The sequence below is a fragment of the Giraffa tippelskirchi genome, chromosome 7 (assembly GCF_054371585.1).
Source record: "Giraffa tippelskirchi isolate mGirTip1 chromosome 7, T2T-mGirTip1v1.2.pri, whole genome shotgun sequence".
Taxonomy (NCBI): Eukaryota; Metazoa; Chordata; class Mammalia; order Artiodactyla; family Giraffidae; genus Giraffa; species Giraffa tippelskirchi.
Window position 1 is genome coordinate 107,696,549 of NC_137281.1, and position 20,084 is coordinate 107,716,632.

At 37.6% G+C, this 20,084-nt stretch overlaps 1 protein-coding gene across 8 annotated transcripts in view; it reads right to left on the minus strand.

Moving 5' to 3' along the window:
* ZNF609 (zinc finger protein 609) overlaps nucleotides 1–20,084 on the minus strand; it is a 190,727-nt gene that overhangs the window by 95,881 nt on the left and 74,762 nt on the right. The window lies entirely within an intron of this gene.

Below are 20,084 nucleotides of genomic sequence, written 5' to 3' on the forward strand. Positions count from 1 at the left end.
GAGATAGGTCTTAAAGTACAGCTTGGGAGGGAAGAAATGTAGTTTAGAAGAATGGTGTATGCACCATTCACCAATAGTGGAAAAAATGGGTGCGTTGTACATAAAGAAAGGCAAATATTTAATGTTTTTAATTTTGGGGGGACTGAAGTAGAAAGTTTCAGCAATGCTGTGAAATCAGTTCAGTTCAGTTCAGTCACTCAGTCGTGTCCAACTCTTTGCGACCCCATGAATTGCAGCACGCCAGGCCTCCCTGTCCATCACCAACTCTCGGAGTTTACCCAAACCCATGTCCATCGAGTTAGTGATGCCATCCAACCATCTCACCCTCTGTTGTCCCCTTCTCCTCCTGCCCCCAATCCTTCCCAGTATTAAGGTCTTTTCCAATGAGTCAACTCTTCCCATGAGGTGGCCAAAGTATTGGAGTTTCAGCTTCAACATCAGTCCTTCCAATGAACACCCAGGACTGATCTCCTTTAGGATGGACTGGTTGGATCTCCTTGCAGTCCAAGGGACTCTTAAGAGTCTTCTCCAACACCACAGTTCAAAAGCATCAATTCTTGGGCACTCAGCTTTCTTCATCGTCCAACTCTCACATCCATACCTGACCACTGGAAAAACCATAGCCTTGACTAGACGGACTTTTGTTGGCAACGTAATGTCTCTGCTTTTAAATAAGCTATCTAGGTTGGTCACAACCTTCCTTCCAAGGAGTAAGCGTCTTTTAATTTCATGGCTGCAATCACCATCAGCAGTGATTTTGGAGCCCACAAAAATAAAGTCTGACACTGTTTCCACTGTCTCCCCATCTATTTCCCATGAAGTGATGGGACCAAATGCCATGATCTTAGTTTTCTGAATGTTGAGCTTTAAGCCAACTTTTTCACTCTCCTCTTTCACTTTCATCAAGAAGCTCTTTAGTTTAGTGCTGTGAAATAAAATTAGTTACATAGAAGCTTTTTTTTTTTTTGTAAAGTTCTGTGTTTACCAGTTGTGTGTTAAGGTACCCTGGGGCAGTACAACAAACTCAAAAAGGCACCGCTGGATATTTAAAAATTTTGAGGGAAACACAGCAATGTTTGTTACCAATATAAACTACACCAAACTCAACATACACACTACAAGGTAGTTCGCAGTTTCAACACTAGATCATTCTATATTTGTATCTTTACAAAACTGGATTTTCAACTGCTATAGTTAAAAGCAAGTACATTAAAAATCAGTGTGGGATGGGAAATGGCTGACATCCAATCTGACTCCAAAAGTTTGGAAATGTACATCCCAACACGTCCACATATCACGTTAGTTAAGAAACTGTGGTTAATTAAGAATGAATAAAACTATTTTCTTTTAATTACCAAAAACTTGGTTTCCATTTTCAGACTTAGCCACTAACACACATTAACAAATATAGACGCAAATATTCTTTAAGAATCTTATTGGAATAGAACATGATTCTGAACAAGGCCACTGGGAACTGTTTTCCTGGTATTCATTGCTTTGAAACATAAATTCACCGAGTCATCGCAAATGCATTTACAGAAATATTTGAATGATTGAGACAAGACGAGAAAAGGATATAATAGGAGGTGCGTGTGTGCATGCACGCTCGCCTGTGTGCTCTGTGTACAGAGTTGTGTCCGACTCTGTACACCTCCATGGACTATAGCCTACCGGGCTCCTCTGTTCATGGAATTTTCCAAGCAAAAATACAAGAATACTAGAGTGGGTTGCCATTTCCTCCTCCAGGAGAATCTTCCCTACCCAGGGATTGAACCCAAGTCTCTTGCATTGGCAGGTTGATTCTTTACCACTGCACCACCCAGGTGCCCATAATGGGAGGCAGTGTGGTTAAAACTGTGGAATATGAAGTTGAACTAAAAATCCTGATTTCACAAATCGCCAACTAGGGCAAGTTTCTTAACTTCCTAAGACTCACAAATAACACAAAAATAAGAAATAGTCCCTATCTCATAGAGACAAAGAATTGGACATGACTAAGTGACTGAACAACATAGAGATATTGTGACATGGGTTCTAATCATTCAGTGCCTGGCATATAATATAAGACCAATAAATTAAGGCTTAAAAAATACACCAGAAGAAAAAAAAAAGTCATGAATATTACATGTGCATTTAACACACTTGCTTTTTTGACTGTAAAAGATAACAAAGAAAGTTAACTAGTTCACTAATGCGGCCTCATAGTGCTTGACTCTTAGTGATACACAAAAACTGACTTATCAATACATTGTATTTCTCTAGAATTACCCAAAGGTTAAACAACAAATTCTCATTCAGAGGGAGAAGTATCAAGATGGGCACTAATACTGTTGATGCCTTTTCACAAGGACACTCACTGTGAGAGCAAGAAGGACCCCAACAAACCCAGTCTGGGGAGGGGATTACTGAGATGGCACAACCAATGCACACTCTTACACATTCAGCAGAAACTCCCTAGCTGCTTAGATTTTCTAAGCTTTCAGCATAAGAAAAGACGCTCCTTGGGGAAAGGAAGGACATATGAGGATGGATAGGCGATTGTCCCTAGCAGCTTTTCACAAGTTATCTCAAATGCAAGGTAGGATTACTGTCACCACTTTACTTATTCATTTATTCCACAAATATTTATTAGGCATCCTCTTTATCTCAGGTATTTTCCTATAGTTACTGGAAACACAGGAAACAAAACAAATAAGGTCCCAGTTCTCATGGTGTCCTCATGTTACAGAAGAGAGAGTCTATAACAAACAAAACAAGAAAATTTCAAGAAGAGTAAGTGCCAAAATGAAAATTAAACATGATGATAAGATATGGACTATTTGGGAGGTTACTTCAGATCAGGTAGTCAGGGAAGCCTCACTAAGGAGATGACATTTAAATTGAAACCTAGGGAATTTCCTGGAGGTCCAGTGGCTAAGACTCCATGCTCCCAATGCAGGGGACCTGGGTTTGATCCCTGGTTAGGGAACTAGATACCACATGCCACAACTAAAGATCCCATATGCTGCAACTAATACCTGGTGCAGCAAAATAAATAAATATTAAAAAAAAAAATCGAAACCTAAATGACTAGTAAGGGACAAACTGTGTTATGAGCTGCAAGGTTGGGGTAGGGGAGCTAGTAAAAAAAGTCCTAGAGTAGGAATGAGCTTCATAATGTTTGAGGAACAGAAAGAAGGCCAGTATGGCTGGAGCACAAAGAGAGGTGGTACAAGCAGTAGAGTTAACCTCTGAAAGAAAGGCCTCACAGTAAAGCCTCACTGATGTTCAGGTTGTCAAATTATACAACCTGTCCCCTGGTAAAGTTAGAAATGAACTCCACAGAACTATGACCCTCAAGTCCACAATCTTTCCAGGACATCACAGTTAATATATCTTATTCCTAGCTCAGTGCTTTAAACACAGTAGATGTTTCGTAAATGTTTATTGAAAGAAAAAGAAAAAGCCTAAGGATCTTCACATACCACTCTTCATTTCTGTACTGGTCAGAAAAATGTCAACTGACCATTCAACACTTCTGAACGGTCTCCTCAAAGATCAGTTGGATCTATACAGTTGTGATTCTCAATCTTGGCCATGCACTAAAAAATCACCTGGGAAACCAACAAATATTGATACCCGAGTCCCCTAGCCCCAGAAATCAGGACATATGTGGTCTGGAATGAAGGGGGGATACCACGGTTTAAAGGCCACGGAAGTTATTCTAATGCACTCCAAGTTGAGAACCATTGCCCTAGACGTTCTCAAATTTAAAGCCATGTGAACATACAAACAATTTCATCAACTGCTGCTGGGCATCAGGTCCACAGCAAAGTCATAAGAAAAAAATAAGGCCCTGGGGCTAGCAGGGTTATTTGAGCAAGAAGAAACATGCTTAAGTAAGGGGTTAAATAAAATATCTTGCTACACATGCATAACAGATGATATTAAGGAATTACTATGTAATATACTAATGGTATTTTGGTTGTATAAGCAAATGCCCTCATTTTTTGGAAATGCATGTTGAAGTATTTAGGAGAGAAACAATGTCTCAAACTTATGAAATGTTCAGCAAAACAAATAAATGAAATACACATATATAGACAAAGTAAATATGGCAAAACTGGAACAGTTATTGAATATAGGTGGTGGGTGATCATTTTACTCTGAACTTTTCTGCATATTTAAACTGTTCACAAGAAAAGGCTGAGAGAGGGGAAATCTCCTGCCACAATATATTGATAATTAGTCCATTATATTTAAAAAGCTATCTTGGTAATTTTTTTAAGACAGAATGCCAGTTTGCACTACAGCAATTGAAAGTATAAAATAAAAACCTACTTTTAAAATATTTAGTCTGTTTATAAATTATAAATATTTCCTCTCAATTCTACTGAACCAGATCCTTTATAGCCTGTTATTTCCTTATAACTGCATAACAGGTGAAACTTATACACTCTACAGGGTTTATGATGTTTACTCTTTCTGGGAATCAGATTTCCCAAAGCTTACCACTGAAGGCCTCTGTGCTATCAGCAGTTTCTGGCTGCCTGCCATGAAACAGTCCTCACCTCTGAATGACACTCAGTGATACCACCCATGACCTGGAAGAGGATGGTGGCCTCCAGCAGAACCAAGTCATATATTACAAGGCTGTAATACAATCTCTTTCTACTAGCTCTCAAAAGCAGCTCAGAAGTAGTAAACTGTAACCAGGGTCACTCAAGGTAAAATGGGGAAGAAGGCAACAGTCTCTACCGCTTCCCTCGCTCGCAGCTTGAAAGAAAAGAAAGTGTTAGTCACTTATTCGTGTCTGACTCTTTGCAACCTCATGGACTGCAGCCCCCCAGGCTCCTCTGTACATGGAATTTTCCAGGCAAAAATACTGGAGTGGGTTGCCATTCCCTTCTCCACAGAGTTTCCTGACCCAGGGATCAAACCCGGGTCTCCCACACTGCAGGCAGATTCTTTACTGTCTGAGCCACCAGGGAAACTCACCTGCAGCTTAGGACCCTCCAATTCTAAAACCTTCCCAATTTCTTCTGTACCTGTTCTTTAATTCACATTTAATTTTAAACTGTAAGCCAACTAAATAAATTAATCCTAATTAAATATGTTTAGCTAACTGGCCTTTTTAGAAATGGCTAGAATTTCTGACTCTTAAGAGTCTCTTCAAATCATATCATGGCCACCTATTCTGATATCTATTGCATACACACATATTCTCAAGTACCCACCTACGGAGTCTTGTTTGAAGTTCTTATACAACAAAATCCATTTTGCAAACAACTCAGATGGCAGTCACTGATGGTCATGCTTACTTCTTTCTCCACAACTACCCCAGAAGACTCATTTAAAATACAACAGAAAGGTACCTAAATGAATAAATAGGTCAGTATTTACTGACTATTTACTGTCAGTATTTACAGTCAGTGGATACTGCCCTCACTACTTTAACCAAAACTTATCGTGAATTTTAAGGGACACAAAAAAGAAACTTGGCTCAATATTAAGGATTCTTGTTGGAGACTTCACTGGCAGTCAAGTGGTTAAGACATCACGCTTCAATGGCGGGATGCACAGGTTCAATCCCTGGTTGGGAAACAAAGATCACCACATGCCACAGCCAAGAAAAAAACCAAAACAAAACAATGCTTATTCTGTACAGTATCCTTCCCATCTTGGTTCTCTTAAGAGATGATAAGAATCACCACAGCAATGATTTCAAATGCCTTTTTGCCAAACTGAAATTTCCTAATTTTCTTTCTTGCATTCAATACTTCTAAAATTAAAGACATTAAATTCATTTACTAAAATGCTTATGTAACTTACCAGCATTCTTAGTAGCCTAAGCAGACATGAAGGTGGGGCTGAAGGGAAGTGGTTGAGTTTGACATGCTGTTACATACAGCCAGTTTAATTAAACTCAGATCATACAGGTTGAAGCCACTCTGAAATGGGTACTCTTCACTTGCTCTACAACAAAACATACCTCTGGTGTGACAAAATACCTTGGAGAATCAGTTCTAATTACGGGATGGATATCATGGCTAAAAACAAAACGAAACACCTTTTATTTCAAGTTCTTTAAAAAGTAAAAATAAACCTTCACTGTTTGCTCTCAACCTCTGAATGCTAAAAACCTCTCCCTTGTACCACCCCCCAACTTAAATAAGGCCAGAGAAGCAAGAGCACTTAGTATGCTTACAGCAACTCTCATGTGATTATCTTGCACTCCACTGGATTTCCGAACAAGCAACTTCCCTGACTTCAACAGCTCTCTCTTCTCTGGGCCACTGGGGCAATTACTATGACTATCATTCATCTGGCTCATATATTGTTTGGCATATAGTTAGTTATCTTCTTAACTCTTTTTATAAGTATAGGTCACCCCCTCCTCCATTAGACTTCAGACCGCTTACTTGGCATAGTAACTCTTCTCATAGGCATGCATGCATGTGCTCATGCACACACATGAAAGCACACACAAAGCTGCTGCTAATACTACGATTAAATTTTTGCTGGCTTCTAAACTCAGGTTATTGTTTAATTATAGCAATCATGAGATTATTGCAAATGTGAAACCTATTTCCTCTTTGTCTAGCTGAGAGATAACAGAATTCAATAGTTATCTCAACCAGGAATTCTTAAGAATGTGTGTGGCTGTGATACGGAGGGATCATTAGTAACATGTGAGACCAGTGTAGGTGTCATATTAGTGCTTCCATCAAATTAAACCACACAGACAGGCAAGATTGTGGTAAGATGGCGAGTTTTAAAGTGATGCACAGATCTAGACTATAAATCAACTTCCGCTCCTTGATAGTTGTATGATCTTGGAGAATTAAATGTTTCTAAGCCAAAGTTCCTTCAAATGTAAAATGAGAATAGTTACCATCTACTTGTCAAGGTTGTTGTGAGATTATCAAGAGAAATTATTGCCTAGCACTGTCTACTCTGAAGACACTCAAAATAAATGATAGCCATTATTACTAATTACAGCGACTTTTAGTGAACAGACTTTTTACATTTATTTGGCAACCAACATTCATCAATATCCTTGGTAGTATGCCAAACTGATAAATAGGCTTCTACTTAAAAGAATGAAAAGTGGACTTTGGAGAGTGTAAAGATTGAAATGAAATTAATAGGTTTTATACCAGGATCTGGGATTTATTCTCAGGAATTTGTAAGAAGTTTGGAGATCTATGAAGCTCAAAAGGACGATTCAGATGTCAGATAATACATTATTAAACATAATATCCAAATTTTCACAGGTAGTAATAGATACGTCTTTATCTCAATTAAATTTAAGCATAAACTCCAGTTCTTAAGGTAGCTTAACAAAACGGCATGCATTGAACAGCTCTGAAAAATACTAATTGAAAGACTTTCATCCTCACAACACAACCCATGTTTAGTTCCTAGTCCTCAGAGGACAGGAAACATAATGTTAACAGTTAATCTGTTGCCTATGATTGTTTTTGGTAGATACAAGACTTTGATAGATACAAGTTTCCCTCTAGAGATCTGCTCTGAAAGATAAGAAAACTACTATGAGAAAATCCGTTTTGCATTGCAAAAGGGAAATTAGAATACAGAAAGCTCAAGCCTTAAGCAATCAAATCTCAGTAAGTAGCATTATTACTCTTTTGAAGTTAGGATATATTTTGGTTTGCTATGTTAAGACTTGGGCTTCCCCAGTGGCTCAGGGGTAAAGAATCCACCTGCAATGCAGGAGACCCAAGTTTGATCCCTGGATCAGCGACGGCGCACACGCACACACACACACACACACACACACACCAGCAAGTACACACACACACACACACACACACACCAGCAAGTACACACACACACACACACACACACACACACACCAGCAAGTACACAAACTCTGAGGCAAAACCAGACACAAACTCTGAGGCAAAACCAGATAGAAATCTCAGATGCGACTGAACACACACACACACACACACACACACACACACACACACCAGCAAGTACACAAACTCTGAGGCAAAACCAGACACAAACTCTGAGGCAAAACCAGATAGAAATCTCAGATGCGACTGAACACAGACACACACACACAGACACACACACACACACACACACACACACACCAGCAAGTACACAAACTCTGAGGCAAAACCAGATAGAAATCTCGGATGCGACTGAACACACACACACACACACACACACACCAGCAAGTACACAAACTCCGAGGCAAAACCAGATAGAAATCTCAGATGACTGGTATATGAATGAGCAACAGTGATTAAGGTCACATAAATAGGCAGTCATAGTAAGATATGCAGGATTTTTGGGCTTTAGTAAAAGAATTTGGATTTTATTCTAACTAAGTGAGTCAGAGGATTTTTAAGCAGAGAAATTAGGGACATTGAGACTGACTGAAATCTAAAGATGCTGTTTCCTCATTCAAGTTCACAGGTTCATATAGTCTTTCAACATTTATAAGGAATGTATGGAGGAAATTTAGCACTTACAATACACATTCTATGAATTTCAGTCATCTTTGACCTGTTTCTATTCCTTGCTCCCCTAATCCAGTCAGTTAAGTCTTGCCAGTATCTCCTTATTTATCTATCATTTATTTTTCCTTTTGCCAAGAATCAAGAATTAAAATCTTTTTTATCTCTCTTTTCTTCCTTTTCCTAATCATGTGCCCGTGCATATGAATGCACAGAAAATGAAGGGATAATTTTGTAGGGAGGTCCCTGAGTTTCCTCTGCCAGAATCTAAATGAGCATAAAAGAGTATTTCATTTCCAGGAAGAGGAAATAAGGGATTCACTAGGTATGAGAGGAATATGAACAAGGAATATATAAACTCTGTCTAGAAGAAATGGCACCTGAAGGGTTATAGAAAGCCAAAGGATCCTTTGTTGATAAAAATAAAACAAAAACTAGAGCTACAGTAGGAACAGTAAAAGATATTGAAAGGACCTAGAGTAAAAGGTTACTCTAGGTCCAGCCCACGACAGATAAATAGCAACCTATCTGGTGTAAGATATGGCTACATAAGCTCCTATTCTCCTCTACTCTGTTTATCAAAACCTTGTTCTCCTTAAAAAGCCTGGTAAAATGACTATGTCCTAAGAGGAGCTTTCTGTGATCCTGGCAAGCCAGAATTAGTTTTTCCTCCTTTACAGTCTCATCATATCTGAACTCCTACTTAACTCAATTTATTCTTTCTTATGTTACACTATTATTCTTATGGATACTATTATCCATCCTACTTATAACACAAAGTGGGTGAATAGGAGAGAACGGTGGAATACTAAATGAAGACATCTGTAAACTGGGAAGGAGTAAACTAATTTATTCAGTTAATATTTATTGAGTAGCTACTATGTGCCAAACACATAAAACAGATATGGTCTGTGTTTTTACAGAATTTATATCCTTGGAAGTAATGGGGAATGTCAGCCATTATTAATCTAATTAATTCATTATATGTACATCTTTCCCATCAAATTCTGAAATTCTCTAGGAGACCATGTCATGTTTTAATTCCCCCAAACAATGACCACTGCACCTAGAACATAGCAGATGACAGATAAATGTCAGAATTGGGAATACTTCACACAAAAGCTGTTCTAGTTGTTTAGCCACAGGAGTCCATCTGAAAGGTCCTCACTTGACTACCAGCGGTCAGTCTCCCTTTTGTATCAGACCCCAGGGCCCCAGTGGTTGTTGCCACTCAGCCACTTTAATCTTTGTGGTTTTCCTCCATCCTACCCATGGCTGGCTAACCAAGAAAGTCAGGTCTGCTTTTGACTTCCCACTCCTTATCTTCTGAAATCAAATCTCCATCTTTAAGCCAAGGCATCTTTTCTTTCCAAACACTGCAATTAAGGCAGAATAAGAACAAGCAGAATAACAATAACACCTGCACAGTCTAAAATGAAAAATTTACATGTTTGAGGCTCCACATTGTTCACGAGGTTAGGGCCCAGCCTGGGAATTATTCTCTCTGGGCATTTCTTCATAGCTAAGGGTGTGAATGTAACTGTAAATGCATGAATTCACACAGATAAGCTTAACTTCCTGGGTCCAGAAGAAAGACTTGCTGACTAAAAGAAAATGGTAACAGGAAAAGGAAAGAAAGAAAAAAACAAACCAAAACGTTTTAGACTTTCAAAGCTATAAAAAGGAATCTGTCAAATAAAACTCTTTGAAATAAACCTCAATAGTTTAGTTTGAATAAAAAATTTTCTGACATTGCATCAATTTTAATTTTCTATTTGAATTGTGTGCACTAGACAACAAATTTTTATTGAGCAATTACTATGTGTCAGTCAATGAGGATCTGACAATGTGATGGTAGCAGAAAAAGAATGTGTGACAGTCAAACAGCTGGTGACAATACAACATGACGAGGGAAGTACAGGAATCTAATGGAATACAAAGGTGCATTTAACCCAGCTTTGAGGTCAGGAAAGACTTCTCAGAAGTAAAATTTAAGCAGAGATCAGAAGAATGAATATGATGAGCCAGACAACAATAACAGTAATAATTATATGGTGCTTTTTAAGTACCAAGTACTATATATATTCCATATATTAACCAACTGATTCTCAACTACCTTATGAATTAGGCATTATTATTATTACCTACCTTGTACAGGTGAAGAAATTGAGGGCTTGAGTAATTTGCCAAGGTCACACTGCTAAGAAGCTGCAGAACCAGGATTAGAACTAACGTACTATAGAGACTATTTTTCTCTCTACATCAAGATAGGAGGTGATGGGGAGAGTTGGAAAGAAATGGTAAAAAAGGGAAAATAAAAGTGTGACAGAGAAATATATGCATTACAACTTCGAGAAAAGATACAGCAAGAACTGAAGGAAGTTCAGTATAGTGGGCTCTGGGAAAAGGTCAACAATGGAAATGTAAGGGACTTTACTGGTGGTCCAGTGGTTAAGACCCTGCATTCCCAATGCAGGGGGCCAGGTTTGATCCCTAGTCAGGGAACTAGATCCCACATGCTGCAACTAAGAGTTTGCATGCCACAACTAAAGACCAGGGTGGCCAAAAAAAAAAAGGAAATTTAAGAGAAACCAGATTAAGCTGGGGCTCCTTACTTACACCTTGAATAAGACTTTCAATTTTAAACCCAGAAATCATTAGTGTGTATATCACAGCAAGGGCTTCCCTGGTGGCTCAGACACTAAAGAATCCACAATGAGCTTATTAAGTTATTTCTCGGTGTCTCTTCCTTCGGGACAATCTTCTTTATACAACCATCAGAATTCAACTTCCTAAAACATCATTTTCATGATATCACCACCCTGCTCAAAAAGTCTTTAGTAGCACTCTGCTGACTATAGGATTCATTCCCAATTATTAAGCCTTGTGAAACCGCCTCCATCGCTCTTCAAAACTTTGTTTTCTGCCAATCCCAATCAGAAATTTCAGCCTCAGATACAATTATTTTTGCTCTTGGAATAAACACTCTGCTGAACAAAAATCTGGAAGAAATATTTCAATTTCACACTTTGTATCATACTTCAACCTACAAATAATATATTTATCACACTTGCACAGTTTCACAATTTTGAATGGGTTCACAGAGGAGGGAAAAGAGTAAATTTGTGCAGTTTCTTAATGCTCCTTAATATCATTACATATATAAAAAAAATCTCTGACCACCCGCTAGTGTTAAAAAAAACACAACATATTTCAAGTCTGTTGAGTTGCAGCTACTTTAGCATTCAGAATAATATCTAACGTACCAAATACCACAATTTTAAGTGAAAAATGTGGCCTATCCTCAAGAGCCAGAATTTCATTCTGACCAAAAATGTTAGGAAGGAGAATTAAATTTAATACCAAATGAGCTTAGATTTGGAGGTATAATTATCTTGTTTCCTCTTTAAGGTTTTGGATCTTTAATGTTTAAAAATCCTACTGTATGTCTCATTTATTGTAAGCTACATTCAATGGCCTTTTCAAAGCAGATAGGATATAAATGGAAAATTCTTAGAAGTGGTGAATACTTTAAATATATACTCTATCTTAGTCATTATGAACAAATCTCAATAGATCTAGCTAATTTTATAATTGTTAAAACACAATGTGTATAAACAACTGAGTACTAGTCAACATGATGTCATGAGGCTTAATCTAGTCAGATTAAGCATACTGGCACAATACTAAAGATTAGCAGTGTTATTAGTGGCTAGGAGTGAAGGACAAAGATTTCTGTGTTGTATTCAAAGCATCGTGGCAATTAATAAATGCTGCTGTTATTATTGATAGCAGATTAGTGGTTACAGCAAAGGGCTCATACAAGTAATTAAAACAAATCAATTGAGACCCACAAAGTTTCAAAGATAAAACAAACAAAAAAACCAAAAAAAAAATTCAAAACAGAATTTACAAAAAATATATAGAAACGGGTATCAAACATTTGAAAAATTATTCAACTCAATTATTCTACTTCTAAGAATTGACCCAATAGAAACAAATGAAGATGTATGCACCAAAGTGTCCATGGTAATAGGACTAATATCTAATAATCTATCCACAAAATAAATACAAATTAAATTGTCTATTAAAAGAATCTGAAGGACTTTTCTGGTGGTCCAGTGGTTAAGACTCTGTACTGTCAATGCAGGTGACATGGGTTCAATCCCTGGTTGGGGAACTAAGATCCTACATGCTGTACAACATGACCAAAAGATTTTTAAAAATTATTTTAATGAAAAAAAAATCTGAAATTTTGTTTGTAAATAAAAAGCTGAAAAAGCTCTAAAATTTTAACATTAGGGAGTTAAGGAAATTGTTGGGTAATTTATGATACACCTTGACTCTGAAGTATTTAGCAACATGTAAAACTGTTTACAGAAAATTTTAAATGAAATAAAAAATTTGAAAAAGTAATAGGAGCTCAGTGGTGGGAAGCAAAATGTATATAAGAGCAACAAACCCAATGTTACAAGTGGTTATTGCTACATGTTGGAAAAACACAGAATCTTTGGGTTCTATTATGCAGAGAACTAGAGACAACTAGAATTCCTACTAAATAATTCCTACCAAAGCAATTATTACAAAGTTGTGTTTAAAAAAAAAAAGATTATACCAAAATCATTTAGGACCCACACGTGTAGAGAAGTGATGGTTTTTACTTGTTTTCCAAACCACATGCAGCATACTTCCAATAAAAACATCTCTTTAAGGAAGAACAAGCAGGTAGCAGCAAGGATAAGATGACAGTAGAGAGAAAACAAATACTTCATCCTGAGTCTAGATTTCATCAAAAGTCAGCAGTAAGTAAAGAGATCTTTTATTGGTTTAGACAATGTACTAAATATACTTGGGTTAGCCCCAACAGTCTACAGCCTCACCAAACAAAGAAAAAAAAAGACCAAGGTATAACATGAAACTTTTCACAATTAGTTTTATCCCCACAAACATTGCTACTCTATGGATTTCATCATCACTCTGAACTGCCTCATCTCTAGGATATTAAATGACAAAAGCCCTCCAATTATAATTCTAAGCCCTTGGTCCTACAGGTCCCTACTATCAGTTACTGTGAATCACTGGAGAACTCCAGTACTTCAATTTCTCATATTCCAGGTTTACCTGATTCTCACCAACACTTTCCTTGCACTTGGCTTGACTTCAAGACCATTTAAATTAGGATCTCACTATGGTGGATTTCATAGAATACAGCTAATTATGGAAAAAAAAAAAGGAGACAAATACATGATTGACAACTTATTTAGTTAAAAAAACACCTACAAACACCTACATTTACCATCATAATTTTATTAAAGAACATTTACAGACCAAAAGTGGAAAGGCAATTTCAAAATAAAGGGCAGTTCCTTCCCAGGAAGAAAAGAAAAAAAGACAAAAAGAATTAAATTTTTTCAACTGTAAAATAGTTCTAATTTTCAAATTTTAAAAATTTCCTTTATAATATTTTTTCTGTAATCATTTTCTTTACATAAGGATGTCAAATTGGAAAGCTGTATTCAATAATGCACCAGAACTGAAGCTTGAATGTCAGTTCTGAATTTTCAGGGTGAACAAAGGCAGTTAAGGGACATCAGTATCTGCCCTTCAGCAGTACTTGGACTTTTCCCTGAAGGGCTGGGCATAGCAGACCAGGTCTGGAAAAGGCTCTAGGGCCATCTTCCATCACTTGACATGAAGATGGCAAAATATATATGGAAAGAAAATTTGAAGGCTATTATAAAATACACATGGATACTCTGTTTTAGGACATATCTTTTGGAAGTTCTTTTAAGAAGATATTTTCTCCACTTCAGTATTCTTTCTTTTCTTCCTCCTTTAAGAAATCTGCCCCGTCCACACCAACCTCTTCCAGGGACACCTACAATAACTGAAGGCACTATGTGGGAAGAGGAGGATGAGAGGTATTGAAGACCTAACTCTGAGGAGAACTACTAAATGATCCAAGCTAAATTTTTGAAAATTTAAAACAAGAGATGGAGAGTGATTTACATCAATGACTCACATCCTCTCTGACTGTAACATATAGTGAAAATTACATTGTATTTAATCATCTCTCTTCGACTATTATATACTCCTCTTCCAAATGGTCTCCTTGCTTCCACTCTTGACAATCTTCAGTCCATTCTCAAGACAGGCTAGAGGGATCCCATTAAAAACTAAATGGTGAGACCTTCACTTCCAATGAATAACAACAGATCAGATTTATCTTCCTGCCTAACACAACGAATAAAACCAATAAAAATATATGAAGTGCTTTCAAGACACTGGACATCAGGAAATGAAAATAATGATTCCTGAGAGATGAGAAACAAATGAGGTAAGTTCTCCAAATGCCCCAGCCCTACCTGAGAGAAGAAGCAGCTGTTTAGGGAGGAGGAACCCAATCACAACCCAGCAGTCATCCAGAGAAGACTGACCTGGAAGTTTGGAGAGGTCAAAACAGCCCAAGTCTGCAGGGCAGAGTACAACAAAGCAAAGTGCTGTCCCAGTTCTGGGGATCTGCAGAAGGCTCCTATAGGTTGTTAGCTGGGTACCAGTTAGCACGTGTCTGTGAGGAAACTGTCCAAGTCTAGAAAGAGAGTCATCCAAAAGCATTAGAAGGGAAAAATGCCCATAGCTCACATAGGAGAAGGACGAGTGCCTGTTCCTGCTATCAGGGAGGAAACCTCGTAATTCACAGAGAATCAGACAGGATCCACACTAGGGTTCAGCTTTAGCCGTGGAAGAAATCAGCCCTACCTTAATGCTGCTTTGGCCCTACTAAGCAAGTTTAATAGGACAAATTATTTCTACGAAATCTAACCACGACTCAGAATAAAGCGCAAGAATATTTAAAGAATATCTATGTAAAACTTCCAGATATGAAACAATAGTGTCCAAGATGAAACAGACACCGTTGGAGATTAATTGCTGATGAGACAATTCAGGAGACAGGTTGGTGAACCTAAAAATACAACAACAGGGACTTCCCTGACAGTCCAGTGTTTAAGCCTGAGCGGCCAGTGCAGGGGGCATGGGTTCAATCCCTGGTAGGGGAACTAAGACCCCACAAGCCCTGGGGTGCAGTCAAAAGATTTAAAAAAGAAAGAAAACATAGCAACAGAAATGATACAAAATTAAAAACCGTGAAAAAACATCTGAAAAAAAGAGGCAACTTCAAGTAGAATAACAAGCATGTAATTCAGGTCAGCGAAGAGGGGAAGAAAAATATTTGAATAATAGCTGAAAAATTTTTGAAGATGATGAAAACCATAAATTCACAACAACAAGAATCACAACAAATCCCAAGTACAAGATGCATGAAGAAAACTACATCAAGGTACATCAGAATCAACCTCATAAAAACAAGTGATAAAAAAAAATTTAAAGCAGCCAAGCTTAAAAATTTTTATTCACTAAATTTACTTAAATTTTATTGAAAATTTAAAAGCTGACTTACATACAGAGAAATAAATATAAGGGTGATCACAGATTTGACACAAGCTACCAGAGCTCACTCAAGGAGAAAGATATAATCTGAATAGCCCTTCATCTGTTAAAGAAATAGAATTTTTAGTTAAAAGCATTCCCACTCCTGTTTTTCCCAGTTCTCCACCTCCTGAAAAATTCTACTTCCCAGATGGCTTTTCTGGTAAATTCTACTAAACGTTAAAGGAAGAAATAATAGCAATTTTGCCCAAACTCTTCCAGGAATTTCAAGAGGTGGGAATAATACTTCCTGGCACATTCTATGAGGCCAGAATTACTCTGGTACCCAAACCAAAGATATTATAGGAAAGCTTTAGATCAATATTCTAATGAGTATAGATGTAAAACTTCTTTAAAAATTAGCAAATCAAATCCAAGACTATATAAAAAAGTTTTCCACATCATGACTGAATTTTATCCCAGGAACGTGTTGTTTGAACATCTGAAATTCAATCAGTGTAATTCACCACTACCAGAGTAAACAGTAACAAACTAAAATTTTTTTAAAGTATGTAATCATCTCAGTAAATGCAGAGTACTTAGCAAAATCTAACATCTATCCCTGATAAAATACTCAGCAAACCTGGAATTGAAGGGAACTTTCTCAGTCTGATAAAGGGCATCTATGAAAAACCTGGGCTTCCCAGGTGGCTCAGTGGTAAAGAATCCACTTGCCAATACAGAAGACACAGGGAGACATGGGTTTGATCCCTGGGTCAGGAAGATCCCCTGGAGCGGGCAATGGTAACCCACTCCAGTATTCTTGCCTGGAAAATTCCACGGGTAGAGGAGCCTGGAGGACTACAGTTCATGGAGTCACAGAGTTGGACACAACTGAGCAAGCATGCATGCATGAAAAACCTACAGATAAAACATCATTCTTAGTGATGAAAACAGAATGCCTTCCCCCTAAAGTCAGGAACCACGTAAGGATATTGACTCTTATCACTTCTCTTGAGCTATTATAGAGGTTAGAGTCAGTGCAATAAAGACTAGAAAAAGAAAAGGTATTTAATATGGAAAGGAATAAGTAAAACTCTCTTAATTTGAAGAAGACATGTTTGTCTAGCTAGATTCTACTGAACTACAAAAAGCTACAAAGAACTGATATGAGTTCAGCAAGGTTGCAGAATATAAGTTCAATTTACAAAAATAAATTTTATTTCTATCATATATCAATGAACACTGAAAACTGAATTTCAAAAATTTACAACAGCATCAAAATGTGAAATACTTAAGAATAAAACTGACAAAAAAGTGCAAAATCTATACACTGAAAATAAAAGTGCCAAGAGAAATTACAGAAGACCTAAAATAAATGAGAGATATACTGTGATCATGGATCAGAAGACAGTATTGTTAAGATGTCAGTTCTCCTTTAATTTATCAATAGATTCAGTGGATTCCCACAGCAGGCTTTTTTTTTTTTTAAAGAAATGGACAGATTCTAAAATGTATAGGAAAATCAGAGGACATAAAAGAGCCAAAACAACTCTGAAAAAGAACAAAGTTGGAGGATTTATACCACCTCAATTCAAGATTTATTATAAAGTTATAGCATTTAAGACAATGTAATGTGGCATTAAGATATACAACCACACATGCATGATAAATGGTTAGTTGATTTTTGACAAATGCGAAAATACAGTTCAGTGAGAAAAAGAAGTCTTTTCAACAAATGGTGCTAGAGCACTCGATATTCTTAAGTAAAAACAAATACTTTGATCTACACCTTGCACCATATACAAAAGTTAACTCAAAACAGATGAAAGATCTAAAATATAAAACCTGAACTATAAACCTTCTAGAAGAAAAAAAAAGAAAATATCTTTGTCATCTTGGTTCAGACAAAGATTTAAGATATGACACCAAAAGCATCACCTATTAAAGGAAGTATTGATGAACTGAACACTAAAATTAAGAATTTTTGTTGTTTTTTTTTTCCCCCATGGTTTCTAACACTTAGTATATTTCCTGGAAGAATTAGCTTTTTTTTCCACGTCAGATGAAGGATTTTATTTTATTTTTAATCAGAGGATAATTGCTTTACAGAGTTGTGTTGGTTTCTGCCGTACAACACAAATCAGTCATTGTTGTTCAGTTGTTCAGTTCTGTCCAACTCTTTGTGACTCTATGGACTGCAGCATGACAGGCTTCCCTATCCTTCACTATCTCCCAGAGTTTGCTCAAACTCATGTCCATTGAGTCAATGATGCCATCCAACCACCTCATCCTCTGTTGCCTCTCATAAGTGGCTCAGATGGTAAAGCCCGGAATGCGGGAGACCCGGGTTCGATCCCTGGGTTAGGAAGATCAACTGGAGAAGGAAATGGCAATCCACTCCAGTACTCTTGCCTGGAAAATCCTATGGATGGAGGAGCCTGGTAGGCTACAGTCCATGTGGTCGCAAAGAGTCAGACACAACCGAGAGACTGCACTTTTATATATATATACAATTGCACTCATCTCACACGCTAGTAAAGTAATGCTCAAAATTCTCCAAGCCAGGCTTCAGCAATACGTGAACTGTGAACTTCCAGATGGTCAAGCTGGTTTTAGAAAAGGCAGAGGAACCAGAGATCAAATTGCCAACATCTGATGGATCATCGAAAAAGCAAAAGAGTTTCAGAAAAACATCTATTTCTGCTTTATTGACTATGCCAAAGCCTTTGACTGTGTGGATCACAATAAACTGTGGAAAATTCTGAAAGAGATGGGAATACCAGACCACCTGATCTGCTTCTTGAGAAACCTGTATGCGGGTCAGGAAGCAACAGTTAGAACTGGGCAGGAAACAACAGACTGGTTCCAAATAGGAAAAGGAGTACGTCAAGGCTGTATATTGTCACCCTGCTTATTTAACTCATATGCAGAGTACATCATGAGAAACGCTGGGCTGGAAGAAACACAAACTGGAATTAAGATTGCCGGGAGAAATATCAATAACCTCAGATATGCAGATGACACCACCCTTATGGCAGAAAGTGAAGAGGAACTAAAATGCCTCTTGATGAAAGAGAAAGAGAAGAGTGAAAAAGTTGGCTTAAAGCTCAACATTCAGAAAACTAAGATCATGGCATCTGGTCCCATCACTTTATGGGAAATGGATGGGGAAACAGTGGAAACAGTGTCAGATTTTATTTTGGGGGGCTCCAAAATCACTGCAGATGGTGACTGCAGCCATGAAATTAAAAGACACTTACTCCTTGGAAGGAAAATTATGACCAACCTAGATAGCATATTAAAAAGCAGAGACATTACTCTGCTAACAAAGGTCCATCTAGTCAAGGCTATGGTTTTTCCAGTAGTCATGTATGGATGTGAGAGTTGGACTGTGAAGAAAGCTGAGCGCTGAAGAACTGATGCTTTTGAACTGTGGTGTTGGAGAAGACTCTTGAGAGTCCCTTGGACTGCAAGGATATCCAACCAGTCCATCCTAAAGGAGATCAGTCCTGGGTGTTCACTGGAATGACTGATGTTGAAGCTGAAGCTTGGGAGGCCTGGCGTGCTGCTATATTCATGGGGTCGCAAAGAGTCGGACATGACTGAGTAACTGAACTGAACTGATATATATATATATTCCCTCCCTCCTGAGCCTCCCTCCCAGTCTCATCCCATCCCTCTAGGTCATCACAGAGCCCCAGGCCTGGGCTCCCTATAGGAATTTCTGTTCTCTTATCACAGATAGGAGAATGAAGAGACAAATCAGACTGGGAGATAAGATTTCAAAATCAGATACATGATAGAGAACTTGTATCTAGAATACATCAAAAACTCTCAAAACTGAGTTAAAAAAAAATTAAAAATAAGCAATAGATTTTTAAGAGACATTTCACTGGAGAAGATATATAGATAGTAAATAAATAAATACATACATAACCAAATACCAAGCAAACAAACAAAAAAACAAAAAGCACCCCCCCCAACCCCAGCCAAAAAGAAACCGAAACCAAACCGAAACCAAACTAAGTGAGGGCAAAGTTATGGAGCAACTGGAACTCTCAGACTGCTGGTAGGAATGTAATATTGTATAACCACCTGACAAACTAATTTGGTAGTTACTTAGAGAGTTAAACATATACTACAAAGTAACCCAGCCATTCTAACCCTAACAACTTACTC